Genomic DNA, 15,830 nt, shown 5'->3' on the forward strand with positions numbered 1-15,830 from the left:
ACAACAGAAAACGGTTTCTCTCTCTTGAACTTACTTTGCGCTATCCGAAATGAAGCACGCCGTAAAGTATAGCTATGAAACATTTGACGCAAACGCTTTCGTGCAGCTCCGTCAAGTTACGTCTACACGGATCTGTGAAGCGAGTTTATTTTTCGCTTTTTATTGGATTTGCAGGCGTGCGTCTAATGCGCGTCTAGTGCACGCCAGTTGGTACAAATACTTGTGCGCATGCACGTATGCAGAGCAGCTGGAGGATGTAATCAACGCACCTTGAGAAGCATTTCACGCTTGACCATTCCACACAAGAGCCGAAACGCGCTACTTTGAGACACTTCACCAGTAGACCTCTCACTTTCGAGGAAGTTCCAAGAACCACATTATAATCACCGTGCATCACGATTGTCAAAATGAACACATTTAAAACCCATCACCGCACGGCTGCTAGTCAAACGTTCTTATCAGTCTGGCCGTAGTTTTTTCTTGCGTGTGCACAAGCCGGCTGCAATCACTCGTCACAGCATCCCGCCCTGTGGTCACTGACAGGATGCAGCAAAAAGCGCGTTCACTGTGTCCCCGCACGAACAAAAGATATTAGAGATTTGGACATACCACGATGAACGACGCGAGATGCCATGGCTAGTGATGTAAAATATATAACTGCACAACTTCGCCAGTGCAGTAACACACATTCCACTTGTTCTTGTGTTGCACTATTTGTGGTCATAAGGGTAACCGTTTATTCTACGACTCATTTCATACTACTTTGTTTCATTTAAATCTATTGACCATAGAAAGTGAATCCGAACATTCGCTTTTTGATGAAACTTCTGAACTTTTTAGGGGGCACTCCAGCAACATAGGCGAGGAGGAAAGGGAAAGGTGTTGCTACCTTGGAAACTTGTTTCATCTAGAGACATTAGGCTGGAGCTGGCACGCGTGTCGTCTTGATTACCACGGCCTTGTTTGTGTTACTATTCGATGTGTGCTCGAGCATCTCGAGTGGTGAAGAGGGTGAAGCGAGAGACGGATGATAGGCACAGACATGTTTCAGCGCGCATGGTAAGCCCACGTTTGCTTTATTGCTCACGAACCGAGGAGTCGTCGGTGTAGCGCGCGGTAGTCGTGGTAACCGAGCGAGTGGCGGTAGCGGTAGGTGTTGTGGGCGAACGGACGCGGCGCCAGCTGCAGTGTGACCTACTTGGTACCAATCCAACACCTATGGCGACGGAAGAGCAGCGCTGCGCGTTCGTTTAGACGCACGGTGGGACAGCGTTACACATGCTAGTCAAAGAGCAGCTTCGCATCTAAAGAATATAACTCAGTTTTGTAGCTGAGAATCGAATGTGGTTTCTGTTGGAATATGACACAGTCTCAGTGTTTATCTCGCGCGAGTATAAATTAAACCCCTGCTCAAGCACATCGTACAACTAAATAACCAGCAGAAACTGAAACATGCGGTCCCGGCATTTATCTGTGGGTTCAACCAGACGTGGCACTGAAGCCTTTCACAATAATTGGTTGCATTTCTGTGTTTTTTAATGAGATTAGGCACACGTTTAGCTTCGGCTTACTCCAGTGATTATTTCACATGCTGCACATTGTGCCTTACATGATCACGGTCGCTGAGGAACGTAATGAGTGGTTAAAAGCGTTTCGCACTGCGTTAATCATGGTGGTTGTTCTAGAATCCCAGGTGGGCCCAGACGTTGCAGCCGAAGATAACGTGCCACTAGAAAAACTCCCACCAAAAGCAGGCGTTTGTTCCGGCGAACGTGTTCCTGCCATCATCACGTAGATGCCGCAATGACGTTCCAAGTGTTTAACTTCGCGAGCAAATTCGGCAGCGTGGTTTGCAGGATCCGCCTACCACCGGCACCTGCATTCCCGTTTATGATTTAGTACGGCTTGGAAGGCTGCTAGATTATTGGTACGCAGTTGCTGGCAGCACTCAGCCTCGCGCGCCTTTTTCTGTTGCCGCACGGCAAATGCGAGCTCTCTCACGTTTCCACTTTCGGTACTCTTGTAGAGTTGTCCGAGGCATGCCCGTGTTCAAGGATTTAGCAGAAACTGTTGCGCGAGGGCTTGGGGCCACGGCTGCGATGAAATACTCATAACGTAGCCACTAGCGTGCGAGCGTGGATATGTACGACGCTGCTAATAACGCGACTGATAACAAAGTCAATGAAGGCCGGACAATTTTTTGTTCTCCTTGATAAATACAGTTTTCGCTGTGAAAATTCATTTGATTTTATATGTGCGTTTTCACATCCCGAAACCACCATATGATTATGAGAGACACCGTAGTGGAGGGCTCCAGAGATTTCGACCACTTAGGGTTCTTTAATGCGCACCCAAATCTCAGCACACGAGCCTAAAGCATTTGTGCATCCACTGAAAATTCAGCCATCATGGCTGGGATTTGGTCCCGCAACGTGCGGGTTAGCAGCCGAGTACTTTAGCCCACCGCGGTGACTGCCCGACGCAGCGCTGAATCCTTTCACAATTATTGCTTACATGTTGGTGCTTCTCAGTTACGTTAGACACACGCTTCGCTTCGGTTTATTATACGTACCCCGCTTTTCCTTTTTCGTAATTACTGTCATGGAGGAAAGTAATAAGCGGTTAAATGCTTTTCGCAATGCTTCACAGCAGAATCTGAAGTGCCGCTAGAGAAACTACAGCTGGAAGCGGACGTTCACCTCGGTGAACATGCTCCTGCAATCATTAGGTTGACGCTGTTGTGCAGGCAATGTGCGGCGTTGTTGCAAGCGCTTGACATCGCTAGATAACTCGGTAGGGGGGCTTCCAGGATCCACCCACCTTCAGCACTTGCATTCCCGTTGTTGATTTAGCACTGCTTGGTAGGCTGCCGGGTCATTGCTACGGAGTTGCTGCTGGAATTTCGCCTCCAGCGCCAGTTTTTGTGGCCGGATTGCAACATCCGTACGGCGAACGCGAGCTTTCATGTTTTTACTCTCGGAACTCTTCTATAGTTGTACGTAGTTTCCCCATATTGAAGATTTCGGTAAAAACTGACGACCGCTTGCTCGGCGCCACGGCTACGACAGAATGAATGACGTCAGTCAAAATGAAGCCCATGCCACACGTATTTTGGTGTGACGCTGAGAAGAATGTAACTGATCGCACAGTCAATAGAGACCACTCATGACACCAATGCCGAGAGGCATTTTGTTTTTTCTAGGCACATACAGCTTTCGCTGTAAATAATTGTCGCTCAGTTTTGTAGTTGGTGGAGGCCTCTCTTTTGTTAGGCCGCTGGTTAATTTCTTCGAAAGCTGTGATGATGAGGTGTAGACGCAAGAAATAAAATGATCTGTATTAACTGCGAAAGCTCACATGACTAAAAAATTACACATAATATGGAAACTACAATTATTCTGAGCTTGTTAGTGAGAATTTAGGTGTTTATTTTTTATAGGAACTAGAGTCTAATTCCACATCACAAAGTTTTCACACCACTTGCATTCTATACATGACGTTCTTTTTCCTGTACCATCGGCGTACAGTGCACCAGCTAATGGGAAGTGTTAAAATCTGTAAAGCGGCGCCTAAATACATATATTCGGTCTATGATAGTCTGTTATGGTTGTGGTCTTCAGCCACAGGCCAGGAAGTTTTGAGTTCGATCGCAGCCGCAATGGTGGTATTTAAAAGGAGACGAAAATGTAAAGTTTGTTCACTCAGTGATGTCTGTACGTGTTAAAGAGCACCATGTGGTAGACATTTCTTGGAACCTTTCCTCTTGCATCCCTCAGCGGGTTGGAGAAGTATGACTAATATATAATTATTATGGCACTTACGCACTAGCTTTGGTGATCGCTGCGCTCTTGGGTCATTGTGCCGATTCAGAGCTTCACGTTTAATTAGCTGTTCACTGAATAAAGCACAATATTATATATGGTAGAATACATATCCGTCTATGTCCGTAACATACATTTTTTTATTTCCAAATGGTTTTTCCTTATTCATCAATTGCAAATTTTCAGAAAAAAGCAAGTCGAATTCGCAGTAGGGAACACGCACACGGGAGGTAAAACTAAAGTTTATCTCAGGCCTGCTCACCAACGTACGTATTTATACTTGGCATGCATGTCCTACTGAATACATGAGTTAAATATTTTCATAAAATGCGCGGGATGCATCTCTGCTTCGCCCAGGTAATATCAAAACGACGAACCAATAGAGGCGGAAATGTTGTAGTCCCGTGTACTCTGATTTGGGTGCACGTTAAAGAACCCCAGGTGGTCAAAATTTCCGGAGCCCTCCACTATGGCGTCTCTCATAATCAAATAGTGGTTTTGGGACGTTAAACCTCACAAATCAATCAATCAAAACGACGAATGCCTCTCGAAGCTGCTATCAGCAGCCATATTTTTATTGTAAGTGTCTCCACAACTCTTCAGCTTGAAACGTGAATATAAATACGCAGTGGTGCTTCATCCTACGTGCCTCCATAATTGCACTGCATCTGCACAAACGTTATCAGTGTTTATTTTGGACACAGACTCGACAAACCAGGGAAGACCTATAGTGTAATCTACGCTCCATGGGGCAGTGCGCTCTTTTGATCGTGCTTGAGGCTAACGCTTGGGTGCTCAGCGGATACAAATGGAAGACGCAGGTGGACAGCATGACACGTATTCTATATATTGATGTGACCTTGATCAAAAACAGGCGCCTCCTGTCTACAAGTCAGTAAGTATGAATGAAAATCACCATTAGCATCACTATGCCTTTCGTTTCTACGCCAACTTTCACTGTCTCGTGTTAGTCGTTGCCTGTGCTATTTTATCAATGCAACATATGGAGATCTTTCCCCACGGCAACATTGTTATTTCTCTGTGTACTAGTTATAACGTCTTTGTAATGCCTACTTTGCCCGAAGACCGATGTAGTTAGTGTTCCTTCGGTTCACATTTTTAAGTGAACGTTGTTAAGGAGTTAGAGAATGGTTCGGGGACCAAGGCAAAGGTGGGGGTTTTCTGAAAAAAAAAATATGGCTGACAATTCCACTTACAGCGAAATAAAGAAGGGCAGCCACGTGGAGTTCTTGTGAGAACATTGAGATCGAGATGTGAGAAAACTTCTCCATTTGAAAAAAATGAATAGGGTGGCATACGCATCGTGGCAGCAATGCCTGCAGCTTAAAATAAACATGCCCTGCCAGAAGCATTGAACACTAACGCATTTATCTCCTACATTTGCAAAGGAACGAACCGCTTTCGAGGTCATTTAAATACAAATTAAAGAGTAAGGATCCTACTTGAGACTTCAACACTAAGAGAATTTTGTTGTGACTTCAGTTGGAAACCACGCGAAGCTGCTACTGTAGCTTTGTCTGACAGTTTTATAGAACTGATCAAGTTTAATGAAATAAAACAAGAGGAGAATATGTAACCTAATTATTTATACGGCTGCTGGTCAGCTAGACTAATCAAAGAAGCAGGCCAAGTTTTCAACACATGAAGACAGACATGTTCGACAGCGACCCTAACAGTACCGAGTCATGGCTAACCTTTTACAAATATTCTTGCAATAATAGTAAGAGCAACACTGATAAGAATAAAGTGAGAAGCAGGCGGTTATACCATTCACTAATATCGAAGAGTTAACTTTTGTTTACCTTTCTATACTCCTTGATAGTGATATTATTTGTTCTAATCTCTGCCAACTTCTGTTCTATCGAAGGAGGTGCTGTCAGCTCGTCAAGCTATTCACTGTGGTAACTTTTTGCGACAGTTCCTAGTTTTCTTTCATTGATAAAGAAATAAACTTGATTTGATTTGATTATATTTTATATTTATTTCAGAAGAACATGCGTATATAAAAATTATAGAACTTCACAACAAGCCTCGGTAAAAAAAATTCACATCATGTCCACGGATGAATGATGATGAGTAGGGCGAAGCGTTTGTCTATCCGTCTGCGCATCCGTCTGTCCGTCCATCCATTCCTAGACAGGAAGTTCCTAGACAGGTAGTGTTTCCACTCGAAGTGGTCATGTAAAATTTGAATAATAAGCCAGCGTCAATAAGGGTTCAGGAAACTTCTACCACACTCTAGAAGTTGTCCTCTTTTACTGTTGTGTATCGGTTTCCTTCAGCTGTTGTTAGTTATGAACCGGTGGGATCAATCCTTATGACGATAATATTGCTGTGCGGGTGGTGGAAAGGGTGTCAGCAGTCCCAGGTTTGCAGCCCGAGCGACGCCTATGATTTCGGTCATCCCCCAGCTTGCGACGATCAGACGCTTCTCTCCATCCTCCACCACCAGTAACGTTACTGCGCCTTTCAAAAATTTGCTAGGCAGCCTATGTGTCCTCCTTCCAGGGCATCATGGATGGCGTGAAAGAGTAGAGAACACAGAGTCGATGCAATGACTAAAAAGTGATGTTTTTCTTGGTTAGTGGTCCAGGGCACTCTTCTTCCAGGAAATGCATACTTTGAAATACTGTGCGAGTCTTTCAGGGATTCTAATAATTTTGCGAAATCTCCACCATGAGAATAGTTTACACAACATGTACCGAGAACCGAATCCAGTCTTTTTTAACTTGTGCCGAACTTTCCTCGCGTGGTTTTCGCGACAGTGCATCAGTGAGCTGGTTTAGGGTCCCTGCGTGATGCTTCTCGTGTTAAGTGCACTTTTGTCACCCAACGATCTAGGAATCTAACTTGCGTCTAAGGTGTTGCTTGGCAAACATCTATGTAATACCATCTTTGTCTGTCAATACCATATTTTCTTTATTTTTATGTAATTATTTTCGTATACTGTTGGCCATCATAGCCCGTAATGGGTGAATACGGCAAAGGTTAACTTATCACCTGAACAGGTACAACTTATTATAATAAAAGCAGAATTACTAAAAATATATATTTGTCACCAAATTAATGATAACAGAGAAGCAGACAACACTGTAATAAAAATAACAAAACCATTGGCCCCATATCTGCATATCAATCTGCAAATGTCGTCGAAAAACGATAGTCTTGCGTGTGAAGAGAGTTAAGAAAACTTTTGTTTGAAGTTTTGTGCAATAAAACTGGTGAATGAATTGATTCATGTGTGGGGTTTAACGTCTATAAACCACCATATAATTTCGAGAGATGCCATAGTGGAGGGCTCCGGAAATTTCAACAAGCTGGGGTTTTTTATTTTGCACCCAAATTCAAGTTCACCCACACGGGCCTACAACAATTCCGCCTCCATCGCAAATGTAGCCGCCGCAGCCGGGATTCAATCCCGCAACCTGCGGGGCAGCAGCCTTAAGCTTAGCCACTAGACCACCGTGGCGGGGCACTGGTGAATGATATTCTGTAGGCGCTGCGTTAGAGTGCCTCAGGCGTGCGGCGGAGATGAACGAGCGCATCAAGTCACGTCACATGTGAACGTGAGCGCTATCCCACAGTTTTCTTGAAAAACGAAACGCGCGGCTCTGAGACGGGCGTGCACGCCCATCTCAGAAACAGCACATATTCGCGTGATAGCGAGTGATGTTGGCGTTTTCTTTCAATGAAAATTAATCTTTTTCGAGTGTCAATGTTTATCGTATTTATTACCCCATTTGTTTCTGAAGCTTACTTTGCGCAACGTAATTGTTGATGAAACTTTGTAAGCCAAACTTGAAAAGTGGTGCGGGCTGTACGTGTTGCGACAAAATACATTTGTCCGTATGTTTATTCTCACTATACTCTACGGTCATGTGTTTGAATGCAAGTAACAATAAATGCTTCTTTTTTATTGAAATGAGGTTAGTTTGTGACGAATACCACGACTGTTTCCGCTATTATTCCAGCCATCGATATAGCAGAAGTCGACAAGTCACTTCTCGATTTATGGCCTGAATACGATGTTCTTGTGGCTACAAACTCTTGCGTGACTCTCACGTTTCCGTCACCTGTTAATAGTGAGTATTTTCGTATTATTCGCGATGATCACACAGTGTCAAGCTACCAAGCGAAAATCAGAAGTATCGTCTCTATTTAGCTTATGAGAGGAGTGTGACTGATTTGGTGAATAAAGCCAGTCGGGCAGGCTAAGAAGCGTTATTATGAGACAATACAAAAATACAAAGGTTTCATTTTCATTAAACTGAAAATATATTTGCGCACACGAAAAGAAAACACGGCTAGGAAACACTACGACCAACAAAAGGTAAACTAACACGCACTGGCCAGACGAAATATCAACGCAGTTCTCGTTATCGAGGGGAAACGTTTAAGAGTCTATATATGGTCTTCTCGCTTTACCCGTTAAAATTCTTGTTAGAGTCCTTAAGCTCAAGGAGAGTGGTATGTCTCAGCAACGGTTGATAGACTTGAACTATCCAGTGAGGAAGGAAGAATTCATGGTGCTATAGTGAAGAAGGTGGGGCCCGTAGCACGATGGCTCACTCACACTCCCAGTGGATGACGTGATGTGTGGCGCTCTCTTCTGCCCGAACAACAGCACCAGGTCGTGCTAGGAACTCGCCAATATCCTTAGTTATTTAATGGTCACCAGGACCCTATGAAAGCCGTCGCCGTCTAGGTGGATGCCTTGACGACCGTGTGCCCAAAACCGACGAGCTCGCACGCCACCCATTAGCCACGTTATTCCAACCGTTCACACGACTCTTGGTTCTTTTTTGTGAAGTGGCTCTGAATTTTATTTTCAATTTTCCTGGGCTTTTCTTTTTTTTCTGCTTCTGTGTTGGGCGCTCGCGCAGATAGTGTGTTTTTAGGAGCCTGCCAGAGCTATCTTGCCGCGGCAACTTTTAAAGGCATCTCACGTTTTAAAAAGTTTGTTTTTCAAACAAAAATAAATCGCCGTTCAGTGCGCGACCGATTACTATGTGTCGCACATGCACAAAATATCCTTAACAATCGCACAAAACATATAAGCTAACGTTTAGCATTCTCGCTAGATTGCGGAGTACTTTTTTCGCGAGACTAAAGATAACGTCTGACATACGACACCGAGTGGAGGATTCCATCAGGCTGCTGCATAAGAATAACACTTATACAAGACTTTGAGGTTTTGGAACGAAGCACGTATTCTCATTTGAGATCAGGTGCTTTGACAGTGTGTCTGGAAGACAACGCCATCTTGAGCGATCATAGCGTTTGCCTTTTCTTCATTAATGTGGTCTAGTACTTCTTCACTTGTCTAGTCATCTCAATGAGCCGCTGTTCTTTTATAGAATAGCGAGGTATCAGGTTTTGGTTTTTTATGGTAGGCAACAACTTCTCAGACTCCTTTTTCTCCATCACCACAAAAGATTATGTCAAGAAAAGCACTTCTTAGTGACGTTTTTTATATTTCTTCAGCATGTTGACGTGGAAAAGTTTTCAGCTGTGTTCTATTTCTAGTAAGTAGTCATAGTTGTTTTTTCTGCTTATAGTTTGAGACGGCCCTTATTAATGCGTATTTCACTTCTTATTACTGGTGCGAAGAGAGATCAATGCACTGTCACCAGCTTTCAGTTGACATTGCTTGCTGTGGCGGTTGAAATACCGCGTTCGTGACATCCGTGCTAGGGTCAAGCTTTGTCGTGTAGGTTGAAGTGTGTTCTCAAACCATCCTATTGAATCAAAGAAATATCATTGCGTCGTCTGAAGCTCACCGCTTTTTTTTTGTTTTTCAGTCTACAGCTATTTCAGTATACGAGAGAACCTCAAATATGCCCATCATAGATCAGTTCAAATGGTGAAAACCCAAAACTTGCTTGAGGTACTTCACCATAGGCGAAGAAATGTGGTGCTAGTAAGCAATCCCAACATTTTTGCTGTTTTGAAACCACTCACCAAAGCATTTTCTTTACTGTTTTATTCAACCTCTCTGCCATCCCCGTTGCACAGAGAATAGTATAGAGTGCAACTCAGATGTTTGATAGCCACCTTCATATTACCTCTGAGTTAAAATATAAAGCTTTTTCACACAAGACTTCGCGTAAGAAAATAATGCGAGAAAGCCCCTCGACAAGTTTTTCAGGCATTGTAGCAGAATCAATCTTGTACATCAGGCCAGTAGATTGCGTCAAGAACACTATCTGTGTTAATTTGGGTTCCTGATGATCAGGCATTGCATTCTTATTAAACAACCCTTGCCAAGAGACCTCTACCCAAGTCTGGCTTTGCAAGTGTGAAGTGTCCCGTCTTTTCTTTGTTCTTTGTGACAATCTTTGCGAGACATTTACTCAAGCAGTTTAGCAGGTGTCGCCTTGCGCGAACTGTTGGGCCCTGACACAAATCAGTAGAAAATTCGGCCAGTTATCTTCGTCCACAGAATGAACGTGCTTCCTGTTGAATCGACCCACAAAAGAATGTTTCTACAAAACGCCAGGGTCATTGGCGTCAAGGAAAACTGGTTCGTTTCTGACTATGAGTTCATATAGTGGTCACACTATACACTTGAAAAAGGCCGTGCCGGAGAAGTGTGGGCATCTGATGTGTATCGCTAGCTCAGGGACTCTAAGGGTGCTATCATCCGCCGGCCATAATTTAGTGCTTGTGCCAGCCACTGCTTCATCAGGTACCCATGACTGGTGTGCAACCCACGTGTTGCTTCTGGCGTCTCTTAGGACTCGAACCATTTGTTACATTAACTTCACCAGGTGCCACTGGCATTGGACGTTTCTTATAAATTGCGTTTGTGTCCTCACTGTCCCCGTTATATTGCCATCTTGGTAGAAGTTGTTGCCATCATTCGCAGTTGATTGTTGTGGACAAGTGTCGTCCTTTGGTTACATAAAACAAGTTGTAGTTGACTTCCAAGTGCTATTTGTTTGCAGACGTTAGTTGAAACGATGTCCGCAAACACGGCAGTTGGTGCAACACTATTTAATTGGCTTACTTCGACAGTTGGAAGCCTTGCGCTCCTCGCGGCCACAAAATATTGATTGATTTGATGATTGATTTGTGGGGATTAACGTCCCAAAAGCATGATGTGATTATGAGAGACGCCGTTCTGGCGGGTTCCGTAAATTTTGACCACCTGGGCTCCTTTGAAGTGCTCCCAAATCTGAGAACACGGGCCCACAGTGTTTTCGCCTCCACCGGAAATGCAGCCACTGCAGAAGAAACGTTGCGTCTCTTCTCTTGGGGCTGAACTCAATTCTGCCTTCACAATTATGTCTTCACTCTTATGCTCAACTATTAACAAGTTCTTCAACCTCAACACTTTGATCTGCTGTCTCGGCGATGGCGGCGAGAGTCTTGCAGTTCTTCTCCCACAAAATAGAGCTAGCTGACTGCTGCAGTTCGCGTTGAGTTCCTCGGCTGCAATTAAGTCACAGACAAAATCGGAGTATCTCTCTGTCTGAGATAATTCTATCTGTCGAACAAAGAATCTACGGATTCTTGATGCATAATGCCTGCTAGTTGCGCCGCATTTAGGCTTGCTCTTCCAGAATTTATCATCTTAGCTTTTCAGACTTGAAGCGGAAACGCTTGAGCAGTGCCGACTTGATCGTGTCATGACACGGAGTCACCAGGTGACAATTGCCCAAATACTAAATGGTGGCTCCACGTTCCTGAGTTTGCAGGTAATAATGACGACATAATATTGTCACGTTTCTCACGACAAACTTGATATAATGAACTCATTGAGTCGACAAGCCAAGCAGCAGCTTAGATAGATCATCTTTGTCCTCTTTCACTCATGAATCTCACCAAAGCAGACCATGTGTGAATACCCCCCCCCCCCCCCCTTTTGAAAGCATCGACTCAATGCTCGCAAAGAAAGATAAAAAATGAAGGCATACACACGCATATATAGAGAACATAAAGAGGTAGAGTGCCAGAACACGCAGCGCAAATAAGGAAGTTTCGCCAACAATTGCGCCAAGCGCAAGAGAACCCAGACACAGGAGAACACAGGAGAACACAAACAGCAGCAGCAACGCAATCTCACGGCCTGTCGTAACACGTGGCACCACAAGGGTGATTGTGTGAAGTTGGGCTTCAGCCGAATGACCTGCACGGTTTCGGGCCAAAGCTGTCGACGAGAAGACGCTGCGCCATCCGGAAATACTTCGTAGTTAAGATACGTGACACGTCTAAGAACCTTGTATGGTCATAAATAACGGCTTAGGAGTTTTTCGAATAAGCCTGGTCACCGGACAGGGATCCACACCCACACTCGGTCCCCAGGAGAGTAGGTGACGTTTCGCTGGCGGAGGATGTAACGCCGTGCGTCTGCATCTTGTTGGTGACTGGTGTTTATGCGAGCTAGCTGACGAGCTTCTTCGGCGTATTGAGTGTAAGGCTGAGCGTCTAGAGCAAGTTCATTGCTTTCGTCGCCCGGAAGCATAGCATCGAGCATGGTTTGCACGTTGCATCCGCAAACATGTTTGAAAGACGGCAATCGCGTTGTTCCTTTCATTGCCGTATTGTATGCAGACGTGATGTATGAAAGAATCTCGTCTCAGGTTTTGTGTTGTACGTCCACGTACATTGACAGCATGTTCGCTATAGTCTTGTCAAGCGTCTGTGTCAGTCCATTGGATTGCGGGTGATAAGCTGTCGTTTCTCGATGACTTGTGCTGCTCAATTTAAAAATGTCCTCCATCAATCGTGCAGTAAACGACGTCCCTCTGTCCGTAATCGCGCATGACGGGGCACCATGTCGTCGGACGATTTAGTGCACGAAGAACTGCGCGACCTCAGAGGCCGTGCCACGGAGTACCGCTTTTGTTTCAGCATAACGGGTATGATAATCTGTCGCTACTCTAATCCATTTGTTCCCGGAGGACGACAAAGTAAAGGGTCCGAGAAGGTCCTTTCCCACAAGATCAAATGGTTTCCGTGGTGGTGCGATTGGCTGGAGCAGGCTTGCGGGTCTGACAGGTGGAGTCTTGCGGTGCCAGCACTCATGCCAGCCTTTCACATAGCGATGTACACTAGTTGATAGTCGCAGCCAGTAATACTGTTGGCGTACTCGGGCGAGAGTTCGTGAATAGCCCAAATGTCCAGACGTGGACTCGTTGTGGGACGCAAGACGGATCTCATCAAGCATGTCGGTAGGAACAACGACAAGAAAGGCTTTGTCGCTACCACGGGCGTTTTTTTAGTAAAGAATGCCTCTTCATAGGCAAAAAGAGGACAGTTGGCGAGCAATGTGATGAGGAACCTGTGAGTTGCAGCCTTCCAGGGAATCAATAGCTGGGCGTAATTCTTCGTCTGCCCGCTGTTTCGACTTGAATTCAGAATCGCTAATTGTTCCCAGAAAGCCATCTTCATCCTCGGAAGCCCTGACAGCGTGTCCCACAGGTGCTCTAGAAAGCGCGTCGGCATCTTCGTGTTTGCGCCCTGACCTGTACACAATCGTAATGTCGGACTCCTGAAAACGCAAAATTCACAGAGCGAGATGACCGGATGGATCTCTGAGAATGGCGAGCCAGCAGAGCGAGTTGTGATCAGTCACCACTTTGAAGGGACAACCGTAGAGGTAAGGCCGAAATTCGGTCGTCGCCCACACAACTGCGAGGCATTCTTTTTTCGATGTAGAATAGTTGGGCTCGGCTCAAGAAAGAGTACGACTGGCGTAAGCTATTACATGCTCAACGACGCCGTGTCATTGTACAAGGACAGCGCCAAGTCCGACGTTGCTGGCATCTGTATGAATTTCTGTACCTGTGTCTTCATCGAAATGGGCGAGAACACGGGCTGTTTGCAATCTCTCTCGTAGCTTTGTGAACGCTGTTTCATGTTCTTTGCTCTAAGTAAAAGGCACGTCATCTCGGTTGAGTCGCGTAAAAGGTTCAGCTATCCTCGAGAAGTTGGCGATAGAACGGCGATAATACGCGCACAAATCGAGGAAACGGCGTACTGCTCTTTTATCTGATAGAACAGGGAAGGCAGTGACGGCGGGAGTTTTGTCTGGATCAGGGCACACTCCTTCCACACTAATGACATGTCCCAGATATTTCAGCTATTCATAGCCAAAATGGCAGTTTGAGGTCTTCAGCGTGAGTTCAGCTGTGTGAATGGCTTGCAGAAACATTCTCAGGCGCTTCAGATTTTGTTTGAAGCTCTCGGAAAAGATGACCACATCATCGAGGTAGACAAGGCAGCTTTGCCACTTCAAGCCAGAGAGAACAGTGTCCATCATCCTCTGAAAAGTGGCTGGGGCAGAACAGAGGCCGACTACAAGAACTCGGAATTCGTAAAGTCCGTCTGGAGTCAAAAACACGGTTTTTTCTCGGTCTCGTTCATCTACTTCGATTTGCCCATAGTCGCTCTTTTGATCGATGGACGAAAAAATTTGCAGATCCCGCGTACAGTGGGAATCAATGATATGCGAAGCACGAATGAGATATGTTGATAGGTTACTTTAAAATCAGCATAACGTTAGGAGATAGAGGTAAATGATGCCGTAAATGACTTCCATATCATGATTATCACGTTTGGATGTGTCATTTAGCATCGTCATCTAGTCACGTCACGTGATACAAAACTTAATATATGTGGAGCTAGCGAAACAGCCACGAGCACACTATGACCATGGTATGTTGTCATGTTCTAACATGACACGCCTGTCAGGATTATCATGTTTGCACCAATCATATATTCCCTTAAATATTGACCCCACGTAACACTTAATGTGGCATTTATAGAGCGAGAGAAATGACTGGAAGCGCATCATGAAGAGCCCAATATACTCCAATGTAGCGTTGATGAGCGCGCACGCTGGGCACAGCGACGATACATTAGCGAAACGCAAGCACTCTCTAATCTGACGATAGGCGCGACCAGCGTCCACCGGCGCGGTCCTACGGCAACCGGCACGAAATGCGATATGCTGCGTTTGGCGCCGATGCGTTAACCAGACAACACTGCGTCTCCCTCTTTAGTGATGGAGGGACGCCGGATGCGCTGAAATGTGCATGCCTCAAAACAACGCAGCGTAGCGCGCGCTGCGAGTATACGGCACGACCGGTACCTGGCGTCGCAACGCCGGCGTGACGTGACGAAATGAACGCCGACGAGCACGCGCACAACGTCACGTCCAAATGTATTGGCGCTTTGACTATGGAATGTAGTCATAATATCAAATGATACGCTTCTCATGATTATCGTGTTTGCACCAGTCAAGTACCTTCGTCATCCATTTGCATCAAGTAATACCAAATTTTGCATATGTGAAGCTAGAGAAACGGCCGTGAGCGCATTATGAGCGTGGCAAAGTAGTCATGTTTTTACATGAAACGCATTTCATTATTATCTTGTTTGCAACACTATCACACCATCGTCATTCATTTACGTCCCATAATACCAAATTTGGTATAAGTGAAGTGAGCAAAACGGCTGCCAACACATCATGAGCGTGCCACGTAGTCATGTTGCTACATGACACGCATCTTAATTACCATGTTTGCACTAGTCACCTTCGTCATCCATTCACGTATCGTAATACCAAATTTTGTACATGTCACGCTAGCTAAACGGCCGTGAGCGCATCATGAGTGTGGCATGTAGACATGTTGTGAAATGACACGCGTATCATGATTTTCATGTTAGGGTCGGTCACTTGTGTTGGGCATGCAATCATGTCATACCATACCAGTTTTGCAACATGCCATGCGAACGGAACCACCACAAGAGCTGCAGGACCATGAAATGTAAATCATGACATTCATGACTTACATATCATGATTTTCCTGTTATGACTACTCAAATATGTTCTTCATACAGTCATGTTATGCCAAACCAAGCTTGCTATTGATACGTTTATCGAAACGGCCTTGAAAGCCTAAAGTCGTAGGCGGATAGATAGATAGATAGATAGATAGATAGATAGATAGATAGATAGATAGATAGATAGATAGATAC

General features: G+C 45.0%; 1 long non-coding RNA gene across 1 annotated transcript in view; it reads left to right on the plus strand.

Annotated features, from left to right (window-relative positions):
• The first annotated feature begins 4,007 nt into the window (after positions 1-4,007).
• Positions 4,008-15,830, plus strand: part of LOC142766951 (uncharacterized) — a 49,319-nt gene continuing 37,496 nt past the window's right edge. Inside the window, exons 1-2 of the long non-coding RNA XR_012884679.1 lie at positions 4,008-4,087; positions 7,814-7,924. This is a non-coding gene — a long non-coding RNA (uncharacterized LOC142766951). The remainder of the gene's footprint in view (positions 4,088-7,813; positions 7,925-15,830) is intronic.

This window comes from Rhipicephalus microplus, chromosome 7, assembly GCF_043290135.1.
Source record: "Rhipicephalus microplus isolate Deutch F79 chromosome 7, USDA_Rmic, whole genome shotgun sequence".
Lineage (NCBI taxonomy): Eukaryota > Metazoa > Arthropoda > Arachnida > Ixodida > Ixodidae > Rhipicephalus > Rhipicephalus microplus.